A 12,079-nucleotide genomic window follows, 5' to 3' on the forward strand; every position below is an offset into this window, starting at 1 on the left:
CTTGCCAGCAGCGGAACCGGCTCAACGATTTTACCACAGGCAACCTCCCAGTTGGCTGCCTGTGGGCCTGCCATCCAACTAAGAACGGTGGCCGGGCTCCTGTTGCTTCCAGCCCAATCCAAGGGCCGGCAACTCTGAAGCCTCAGCAGCTGAGGTGGGCACTGTTGAGGTAGGTCGGAGACCTTAGGATGCCTCAAAATGGAGGTGCCCTCAGACAGTTAAGTAAAAATTAGAGTAGGGAGAACATTAGAGATGGCCAATGGTCAGGGACAGAGGGTGTGACTGCAAGTGAGGCATGTCGGGGAATCAGCATACAGTGATGGAGGAGCCTCAGCCCTTGACCTTGTCCAACAGGTACGAGGTCCTTGCTACCTGTATGGATGAAGAGAAGAACTGCAAGGTGGATGAGTGGACTGACCATGGGACCAAGGTGAAAGATGCGATTCCAGTGGGGGGTGAGAAGAGGAATGTGGTAGTGATAGGAAACAGCGTAGTCAGAGGGATAGATACTGTTCTCTGCAGCCACAACCGGGAGCTCCGATGGCTGTGTTGCTTTTCCAATGCCAGGGTTAAAGACATCTCCTCGCGGCTGGAAAGAAACATGGAGTGGGAGGGAAAGGTTCCAGTGGTCGTGATCCATGTGGCAACCAATGACATAGGTAGAACCAGAAATGATGTTCCACTTAGAGAATTTGAAGAGTTAGGGTCCAAACTAAAATGCAGAACATCAAAGGTAATCATCTCCGGATTGTTACTTAAGCCACATGCAAATTGGAACAGGGTCAAGCAGGTTAGAAAACTAAATGCATGGCTCAAAGAGTGGTGTGGGAAGAAGGGATTTCGATTCTTGGGGCACTGGCATCAGTACTTGGGGAAGAGGGAGCTATTCTGTTGGGATGGGCTTCACTTGAATTAGGCTGGGATCAGTGTCCTGATCAATTGCATAACTAGGGCTGTTGACATGGCTTTAAACTAACAGGTTGTGTGGGGAGGGTTTGGGTAAATGGAAATTTAGAAATCAAAAGAGAGAGGACAGGGCATCGGAGCAGGATAGTGATGTGGGTAATTGCCAATAGAATGGGACAGGAAGGAACAGAGAGTTTAACAAAAATTGTACATTGGCAAATAAGGTAATTGCAGGGAATAGAGGTAAAAAAAAATGAAATTAAAGTTCCTTTTTCTGAATGCATGAAGCATCTGTAATAAGATAGATGCACTAGTGGCATGAATAGAGGTAAATGATCTAGATCTAATTGCCATTACAAGGTTGGGGATTGAATATTCCAGGGTACACAATATTTCGGAGAGACAGGCAAAATGGCAAGGAGGAGGGGTAGCCCTGATAGTAAAAGATGACATAAGGACATTAGTAAGAAGGGATCTGGCCTCAAATGATTATGAAGTAGAATCAGTTTGGGCAGAAATTAGGAATAGCAGGAGTCAGAAAACACTGGTGGGAGTAGTTTACAGGCCCCCTAACAGTGGTTATATTATTGGACAGAACATTAAATGGGAAATTATTGGATCTTGTAACAAAGGTAATGCATTAATTGTGGGGGACTTTAATCTGTATATAGACTGGGACAATCAAATTGGCAACTGTGGCCTAGAAGATGAGCTTATAGAATGTTTTCGTGACAGTTTCTTGGAGCAATACATTGTAGAACCGACTAGGAATAAAGCTATCTTAGATCGAGTATTGAGGAATGAAATAGGGTTAATTAGCAATATCAGAGTAAAAATCCACTGGGAAATAGTGATCATAATACAGTTGAATTTCATGTTAAGTTTGAAAGTGACACATTTCAATCTGAAACAAGAATCTTAAACAAAGCCAATTACAAAGGTATGAGGGGAGAACTGGCTAAGGTTAATTGGGTAAATAGACTAAAAGGTATGGTGTTAAATGAACAGTGGGAAATATTTAAAGAAACAATTCAACAAAAGTATATTCCATTCAAAAACACAAACTCATCAAGAAAGACCCATCTGTAGCTTACTCAGGAAATGAAGGACAGTATTAGACTAAAAGAGGCTTACAATATTGCAAAAAATAGTAGCGAGTCTGACGAGTGGGAGTGTTTTAAATACCAGCAAAGGGCCACCAAAAAGTTGATAAAAAGGGAAAAAATTGAATATGACAATCAACTAGCCAGCAATATAAAAACAGATTGTTAAGAGCTTTTGTAAGTACATAGAAAGTGTTACAACAGGTTTTATTTTAGTACTAAAATCTGAGACTTCTATGTGTTTTAAAAACTGAAAAAAGGATTTTCAGTGGACTTGGATACCTGCAAATAGCTGGAATTTTTGGATGTTGACTTTGTATACAAGAATAGGAAAAGCAAGCAGTTTCAAGGAAAGAGCAAGGGGTTTTGACCTCTTAAGAGCAACACTTTGAATGACAGGCGAGACTGTCTGGTCATGTGATTGGCTCAGGAAGGCTTTTTGCTTTCACTTTGGACTTTAAAAACCAGTGAGTTGGACAAAGACCAGGCATTTGAAACTTAGATCAGACCTGCGTGGAGACTAGCGAAAACCCTGCATCTCTTGAAAAGAAATCCTGCATTTGAAAGGTGGCAAATTTCTATTGCATCCTACCTCTGAAAAATTCCTACATCTAGTGTGGTTCCTGTTGCCTCCTGTGTTTTGGGAAATCCTGGAACCTGAACAAAGCTTCTACTGCTGTGTTGCTACTGTGAGTGCTGAGCAGACCTGTTGCTACACCCTTCTGAAAGACCTATGTGACGCCTGTTGTAGTTGAATTGCCTTGAAAGCCTACCCATCAAAGATTGTTCATCAAACTCGCCTGGAGAGACTGTGAGTGGCATCTGACTATTTGACTCTGGGACACCTCGCCTAACTGAAGATTAAATACCAGAACGGGACAGCTGATTTATTTTTATTATTCCTTTTATTCCTAAGAAACAGTTGTAAACCGAAATCCTTTTTTCCTGGTTAATCATTTTTTAAATATATGTGTGCGTGCATGAGGGCTAAGGAGCCTTTCATATATATAGATTTATTTCATTAGTATTTAATACTTATTATTTATTTTCTAATAAATAGTTAGTGTGTTGTTTAAAGAAACCTGGTTTGGTGTGCTTTATTCTGGGGGACAAATAGAGTGTCTAATTTGGCTATTCTTAGGTAGGTGGGAAACATTTATTGATATGCTATGACCTGTGGAGTATTGGGACTGAATTAACAGTGCATTTCTCCTGCCTTGGTCATAACAAATGGAAGAGAGTAGGTAAAGTAGACGTTGGACCTTTAGAGGTAGAGACAGGAGGAATCATCATGGGGAATGAGGAAATGGCAGAGGCATTGAACAAATATTTTGTGTCTGTCTTCAGAGTAGAAGACACAAGTTCCATATCAGAAATAGGCAGTAACCTAGGGGATAAAAAGAGTCAAGAAATTAAGGAAATTGATAACAGCTGAGAAAAAGTTTTGGAGAAACCTGAAGAACTAAAATCTGACAAGTTCCCCAGACCAGATGGCCTACACCCTAGGGTTCTAAAAGAGATAATTGTAGAGATAGTGAAAGCATTAGCTATGATTTTCCAGAATTCCTTAGATTTAGGAATGGTCCTATCAGATTGGAAGTTGGCAAACGTTACACTGCTTTTCAAGAAAGGAGGTAGAAAGGAGGTAGCCTAACATCAGTCATTGGGAAGATACTGGAATCTGAACAATGCACTTGGAAAGGCATAGTATGATTAGAAAAAGTCAGCATGGTTTTACTAAAGAAAAATCCTGGTTGACAAATCTATTAGAATTTTTTGAAGATGTAACTAGTAGGGTAGATACAGGGGAACCAGTAGATGTAATATACCTGGATTTCCAAAAGGCATTCGATAAGGTGCCACATAAAAGATTAATAGATAAGATAAGGGCTCATTGTGTTGGGGGTAATATATTAGCATGGATAGAGGATTAGTTAGCAGACAGGAAGCAGAGAGTGGGCATAAATGGGGCATTTTCAATTTGGTAAACAGTGAATAGTGGAGTGCCGCAAGGATCAGTGCTGGGGCCTCAGCTACTTACGCTCTATATTAATGACTTGGATGGAGACAGAGAGTAATGTATCTAAGGTTGTTGATGATATAAAGCTCAGTGGAAAGGTAAACTGTGAGGAGGACACAGAGAGGCTGCAAAGAGTGAGTGGGCAAAAAGATGGCAAATGGAGTATAATGTAGGGAAATGTGAAGTTGTTCACTTTGGTTGTAAAAATAGAAAAGCAGAATATTTTTTAAAAGGTGTGAAACTGGTAAGTATTGCTGTTTAGAGAGACTTGGGTGTACTCATACGAGGAATGCACAAAGTTAACATGCAGGTGCAACAGGCCATTAGGAAGGCAAATAGCATGTTGGCCTTTATTGCAAGAGGATTAGAGTACAGGAATAAAGGCCTTGACCAGAGTCAAGCTGCCTGGTTTAAATTTCAAACAAAGTTTGGCAATTAACTGTCAGTCACCATAAACTAGTGCATTCTCCATGGCAATGCCTCTACCAATCAGAGTCCACTTGCCAACCAATCAGCACTCCCTTCTCATACAGTATAAATTATTTTTTATATTTATCTATATTTATACATATAAAATATAAATATATATATATAAACATACTATATGTTTATATATATGAAAAGCTTCCCTTACATTGGTATTCTTGCGAATTGTCCTGATGAGTACAAGACAAAAAGCTTCGACAAAATGTCTCTATTTTCAGCAATAATAAAGAAGTCTTACTAAAATTATACAGGGCTTTGGTGAGCCCGCACCTGGAATATTGTATGCAGTTTTGGTCTCCACATTTAAGAAATTATATACTTGCATTGGAGGCAGTGCAGCAAAGATTTACTAAATTGTTCCCTGAGATGAGGGGGTTGTCCTACGATGAGTGTCTGAGTAAATTGGGCCTATATTCTCTGGAGTTTAGAAGAATGAGAGGCGATCTAATCGAGACATACAAGATTCTGAAAGGGCTTGATAGGGTAGAAGCTAAGAGATTGTTTCCGCTGGTCGGGGAATCTAGAGCGTGGGGACACAGTCTCAGGAAGAGGGGCCAATCATTCAGGACTGAGATGAGGAGAAACAACTACACTCAAAGGGTTGTGAATCTTTGGAACTCTCTACCCCAGAGGGTTGTGGATGCTCCATCATTGAATACAGTTAAGGCTGGGATAGATAGATTTTTGGTCTCGCAGGGAACAAAATGATATGGGAAGCGGGCAGGAAAGTGGAATTGAAGCCCAAGATCAGCCATGATTGTATTGAATGGCGCAGCATGCTCAATGGTCTACTTCCGCTCCTATTTTTTGTGTTCTTAAAATTCAGGATGGCCGAGGGCAGTAGGTCACATCAATCAGAGGGCAAACCTCTCTGGGAGAGATCATTAGGGCTGCAGGGGCTGCTTTTCCGAGCCACAGCCCCCTCTGTGAGGCATGGAGCCTCTGGCTCCAATAGCCCCCTGTACTCCGGCAGGGTGGCCGCCTCCATGAATCTGGTGGCCTCCCCAAGCAGCATGGGGAATGTGGGGGGTGAGCTACTCCGCCATCAGTAAAATGCTGGTGGCCCCGTAAAATGGCCCTTAACTATGCAAACCAGTTGCCCACCTCTTTGGAATGGGCATTCGATCAGCCTAGGAGCCCAGCACTGGGAAATTCCCCTGGCAGCAGGACAGTGACAGGGAGCCGTCACAACATGGCTCCCCAGTATTTTACTGCCGTTTCCCCCACCCTCCGTTCCCACCACCCAGGGGTCGGTAAAATTCAATCCATAGCATCAAGTTTAGAATGGGGACAAATCCGTCATATCTGACTTACAACCCAAATTCTGGTTCCTTAAGTTGGAAGTGCAACCTTCGTAATAAGGCAAGGAAAGATCAGGGCAAATTGTGTCTTACCCTGGCCACAATGGTAAGGTTATTGAATTTCTTCTGACATTCTAAGTGAGCCCTGAAAGTCAAGCAGGATGCACTCATTGCCACTGCAACCTCCCTCCAAATGACTTTCTTCATGGGTGTCCTGACACCAGCTCCTAACAGCTTTCTGCTCCATCTCTCCATTAACAGAACATCAAGATCAGGCTCCATGAAGCTGACTGTTCTACCTGTAATTCTGGCTGTTACCACTGTTCTCCAGATTTATTGCTTCTTCCAGTGCTGCCACATTCCCTTAAAACAGCAGTAAGTTTTATATTCTGCTGTTATACAGGTCTCTGCCATTCCCTCTCAATCCTCCCTCTCCCACCCCTGTAGCAGCCTTTGGGGCTTAACTTCATCCTTTCAATATTTTCAGCAACCCCTCTGCAAGTATGTCTGAGGTGCTTCAGGTTTGTTTTATATGGCCTGCATGCCTCTCCATATTCTAATTACCTGACCCTGCAATTTAGAACAGGTTTAGGCCCTGGCAACATGGCAACCTCAGTTTAAATGGACCAAATGGGATCTTTTGGACTTTTGGGCCCTGAGTATTTATAAAACTTCAATCAAGATCAAACTCTATACACTCATAAAAATCCTGAAGGTTCAGCCACAAACCCATTCTTAATATTTAATGCCTCTGCTAGTCAAATAATAAAACCCTACATTAGTAGCAGCAGGCAGCGAGGTGAACGATGCTATACCAGTTGTTGAAAGATAATTTCAAGCCTTGAATTTGCATTAAATTGCACACATGAAGTTGTTTATTTTTCCTTGCTTTGGGTTGGGTTAGTGAAGGGACATCATTAGAACACTGGAAAGAGATTACAGCTGTCAAGTGGTACAAACTCGATGTGCACAAAATTGAATAGGCCAGTCGAGATCATAACCACTGAAATCAATGTCATAGTTTCTTAGGTTAGGTGGAACTTTGAAACTAGATAATGACTAAAGTCACAATGTAAATAATGCTTCACTAAATAATTCCAAACATAGGTTTTCAGATGGGCTAGAAAGAAACAGTTAATGACATATATGTGATTTTTATTATGTACCAGGGTTATATTTCTAATAAAATTTATCCAAAAGCAAAGGTAACAGTAAAATGACATAATAATTCTTCAAAATTAAATAGAAGATGGCCTGTAAAAATGCATTTTTGGCAACACAATGTTGGTGAATAGATCTTATTGCATTCAAATCTGTAAAGTGATCAGATTAAAGCCCGGCTCGGGTATAAAATGAAAACCTGACCCGGGACCGATTTGACAACAGCCAACCCGAACCCGACCCGGGCCCGAGTACTTTAATTTTTTTAAATGCCCAACCTGACCTGAAAGATTGAGGGAGCTAGGGCTTTTCTCATTGGAGCGAAGAAGGATGAGAGGTGACTTGATAGGGGGGTACAAGATGATGAAAGGCATAGATAGAGTGGATAGTCAGAGACTTTTTCCCAGGGTGGAAAGGGCTATCACCAGGGGGCATAATTTTAAGGTGATTGGAGGAAGGTTTCGGGGAGATGTCAGAGGTAGGTTCTTTACACAGAGAGTGGTGGGTGCGTGGAATGCACTGTCAGCGGTGGTAGTAGAAGCAGATACGTTAGGGACATTTAAGCGACTCTTGGATAGATACATGGATGATAGTAGAATGAAGGGTAGGTAGTTAGTTTGATCTTAGAATAGGTTAAAGGTTCGGCACAACATCGTGGACCGAAGGGCCTGTACTGCGCTGTACTGTTCTATGTTCTATGTTCTATATTAATGAAACAGAAAAAAATCGTAGATTAAAATGAAAACAATACGAAACAAAACAGTGCAGTCCAGCCCGACCCGACCTGAGCCCGAATACTGGTCGCAGACTACAGACTCAACCCGACCTGAACCCGACACGTGTAGTTGGGTTTGGTCAGGTTCGGGTTGGATAGCCAGGCTTTAGATCAGATTGATTGCACTGCAGAATCATGCAGGGAAATCTATGAGATATGGCCAGTTTAAATGGTTACATTTCCAAAACATAGCTTCTGTAGTGTATACAATATTCCCAGAAGAGTTCAGATAGATCAGACAATATTGTGGGGTCACTAAGAATATTTTCCATTATTGGTTTTTCAAATTATTGGATTTGGCTGTAGCCAAGCACTCTTCATCAATCTTCTTTTAGTCCCAATGTAACAAAGCACAATTAAAGATAAGATGGTGGGAGGAGGGGTGGCGGGGTAGGTTTGTGCCATGTTCATTAATGCATTCCTGCCACACTGCACCCACCCCCCTCCCAAACCAATTTTACCTGATAAATTAAGGAACGGGATTGCAGCCCCCTCCTCCACAACACAAAGAGGAGCGAGGGCCTAATTTAAATGGCAGTGTTGCAAAATAGGACAAGAAAGCACTAGGCTTCGCATGTATTGCAGGCTTCCCTGGGGTCAAGAGGTCATAGACTATAACAACATTATCCTGTGTGTTACCCATCACCAGCCTGGCACCTTCCTCAACAGAAAGGGATGCCACTTCCCCAATGTCCATGGAGGGTCAATCCTTTTAAATAGCTCTTCTTCAGGGTCCTTGCTCACTCTTAGTACCATGAGTTTATCACGTGACAATTGCAGCACTGGGGCAGCCAATTTTATAAAAAGGTCCTACAACCAGCATAGTATCTTTATTTTATGATGAGCTTTCTGCACACTTGGGCACAACCCCAGGTTTTCCAATCCAAAATGGCAGACAGCACTTTTCCCACGTGGGGTCGGCATGCTTGAAAAACTGGCACAGCCCAAACCAATATCTAGACCTGTATAAATGCAAATTCATGGATTTAAATTATACATTAAAATGTCAATTCAGATTACTCATGAAATCATTCATATTCCAAAACTGTTAGATGTCCTTTTTTCCGAATGCCTATATTTCTAAATATGGGAAATGACTTTCAGTTTAATCAAATTGAGTCCAACAAACTTAGAAGATTTCAGAGATAATTGAATGTGTTTATTAGAAATTTTAAAAATGTGATTCTACTGCAGTACATCCTTAAACTAAATACTGATACACTGCTTGGAGGTAATTTTAACTGTCAGCAATGGGCGATGTCAGATTAACCATCCATTATACACCCCGTAAAATTTACCATTCCAGTAATTTCAATAGAAAGGTAAATTGGGCAGTATGTATAATGGACAAATAATCCGACATTGCCTGTTTCATGTCCTCAACAAAAGTTAAAATTATCCCATTTCATTTTATGTAAAACCAGAACTGAAAAATGACAAAGATCTGTCTCAATGGCAAGAATGCTGGAGAGATACAGCTACTGTGTTCCTGGTCTCCATCTGCTCTAAGACTGTGATAAGATTAAATCACTTCATATCTCATATCTTTTTCATTATGTTAGTCAACACCCTAAAAGATACATGTGACATCTTTGATCCATTTCAGAGGGACTGCCATTTAATTTGAGCTCAACTGTGTTATGAAACTGGATTACCAACCTTACAAATGTTGACATATGATAAAGTAAAATGTTGAGCACGGCCAGCTGAAAGCAGCTGGAATGAAAATTAAAAGGAAGGCCAAATGGCCTCCTTCTGTCTTTCCCAGGAGCAGGTTGGAAGTGAAATCAGGAACCATCCAGGCTGATGTGGGAAGGCAATTATAGTTGTTAAACAGGCAATTACAAGGGATTTTGCGAATAGATTCCCTCTTTCCCAACAGGGGATCAGTCCCACGCTGTATCTATAACCCAGCAGGTTGGAGAAGGCGACAGCACAGCGGAAGGGACTTCCTCGGTGTAACAGACAAGCTGTGAAGGCTTTGATCAGTTACACTGAAGTCCTGCAGCCATGGCCAAGTGACAGGCTGTTTTGTGAAGCACTCCCTCGGTCAGAGAGTGCTATCACTGCATGACAAGTGAGTGTCAACTCTTTGGAAGGCACTTCATCTGACTAGCACCTCACCCCTTCAGCTGCACCTTCCTGCTGTTGGCCTTCAGAGTTGGACAGAAGCAGGTTATGCAGCTCCACCATCCACCTTGGCTAAGGGTCTAACACAGAAGCACCAGCTGCCTTCTCCTCAGCCACATGTCCCTCCACAGGGAAGATGGCCACCAAGATGCAGCTGAAAGGCAGCGAGACCCCGAACCGAGGGCCCACGGCCAGAGGACCGGCTATCCCAACATGTGTGAGCACCAGCCCCTCAGGAGGCTCAAGTTCTCCTGGCAGGTCGCAGCTGACATCTGTATCCTCATGGTGCAAGGCTGCCTTTCCAGTTGAGCAGCCAGCCATGCATTGCCAGTGCCCAACAAGGTGCCTGTCTCTGGAGGCCCAAAGCTCCCTCAACCTTCCCCCCTCTCTGCCTCTCACCAAGTAGTGTGCTCTCTTCTCCTACAAGGAGAAAAAGCAGGGAGGTATGAGTTGGCATAATGGCCTGTGTGCAGAGGAGTGAAGGCAACCATTTGCGAAGGGTGACTGTGAGGCATGGCTGCAAGAGAGCGATAGGGTGAGGGTGAGGGTGAGTGTGAGTGTTGGCTTCTCAGATGGGGATATGAGGTGCCTGCAGAGAGAGAAATGAGTGGAGCTGCAAGGTGTGTTAGCTTGTGGCTGGCATCCATCTCTAGTTCAAAACCCTGGAACAGCTAGTCATGTGACCAGCTAGTCTAACCAGTCCTGGATGGTATCACCTTGGCGGTCTCTGGAATGCTCCTCTTACACACAATATCTTGTCATCAAGGTCCATTTTGGGTTGAATTTGTCAGGGAATGCTCCTTTATCCCTCCAAGCACTGTCTGTTAATATGAAAATGTATTTTCCAGCCACGGCTGATCTGTTTAACAAGTCATTTCCTCGCTCCAACAACAGTTAAAAATCAATGTTGGTGACAAAATTAATGTGCCTCATTCTTGGCAGGTGGGGGCCTAGCATGACAATTCCAATTAACAGTGGCCTAGCACTAGAGGTGAGAGAGAGAGGGAGCATTATGATTACAAACAATATAGTAAACCACTAATGTCTTATGAGTGACTTTTTCCCATTTAAAATAATCAGGATGGATGCTATGTTCTCTATAATAATACCACAAATGAATTTTTTAATTGAAGAATGCGTTTTTCTTTATTGGTAGTGGTCCCTAAGTGCAGAACAGTTACCTCCTCATTGGGTCCTTCCGGTGTGTTTATTTCAAAGTACTGCTGGACGTGATGTTAGAGTCATAGAGTCAGAGTCGTTCGGCATAGAAACAGGCCCTTTGGCCCACCGCGTCCATGCCGACCATAATGCCTATCTATACTAATCCCACCTGCCTGCATTAATTCCATATCCCTCTATGCCTTGCTCATTCAAGTACCTGTCCAGATGCCTCTTAAATGTTGCTACTGTTCCTGCCTCCACCACCTCCTCAGGCAGCTCATTCCAGATACCCACTATTCTTTGTGTGAAAATTTACCCCTTTGATCCCCTTTAAACCTCTTCCCTCTCACCTTAAATCTATGCCCTCTAGTTTTAGTCACCCCTACCATGAGAAACAGACTCTGGCTATCTACCCTATCTATGCCTCTCATAATTTTATATACCTCTATCATGTCCCCTCTCAGCCTCCTTCACTCCAGGGAAAACAGATCCAGCCTATCCAATCTCTCTTTACAACTCAAGCCCTCCAAATCAGGCAACATCCTTGTGAATCTTTTCTGCACCCTCTCTAGCTTAATCACATCTTTCCTGTAGTGTGGCGACCAGAACTGCACACAGTACTCCAAATGCGGCCTAACCAATGTTATGTACAACTGTAACATGACGTCCAAACTCTTGTACTCAATGCCTCGGCCGATGAAGGCAATCATGCCATACGCCTTCTTCACCACCCTGTCTACCTGTGTTGCCACTTTCAGGGAACTATGTACTTGCACCCCAAGGTCTCTCTGCTCAAGAACACTCCCCAGGGCCCTGCCATTCACTGTATATGTCCTGCCCTGTTTTAACTTCCCAAAATGCATCACTTCACAATGTCTGCGTTAAATTCCATTTACCACTCCCTTGCCCACTTTCCCAGTTAATCTATCTCCTATGTTGCTGGCTTAATCTATGTGCTCCACTAGGGTAGGGGACCAGAATGTGGGCTTTAGGTCCTTGATATTTACCCATGGCCATGAAGAGAGCTGAGGGATAG

This window comes from Heterodontus francisci, chromosome 13 (genome assembly GCF_036365525.1).
Source record: "Heterodontus francisci isolate sHetFra1 chromosome 13, sHetFra1.hap1, whole genome shotgun sequence".
Lineage (NCBI taxonomy): Eukaryota > Metazoa > Chordata > Chondrichthyes > Heterodontiformes > Heterodontidae > Heterodontus > Heterodontus francisci.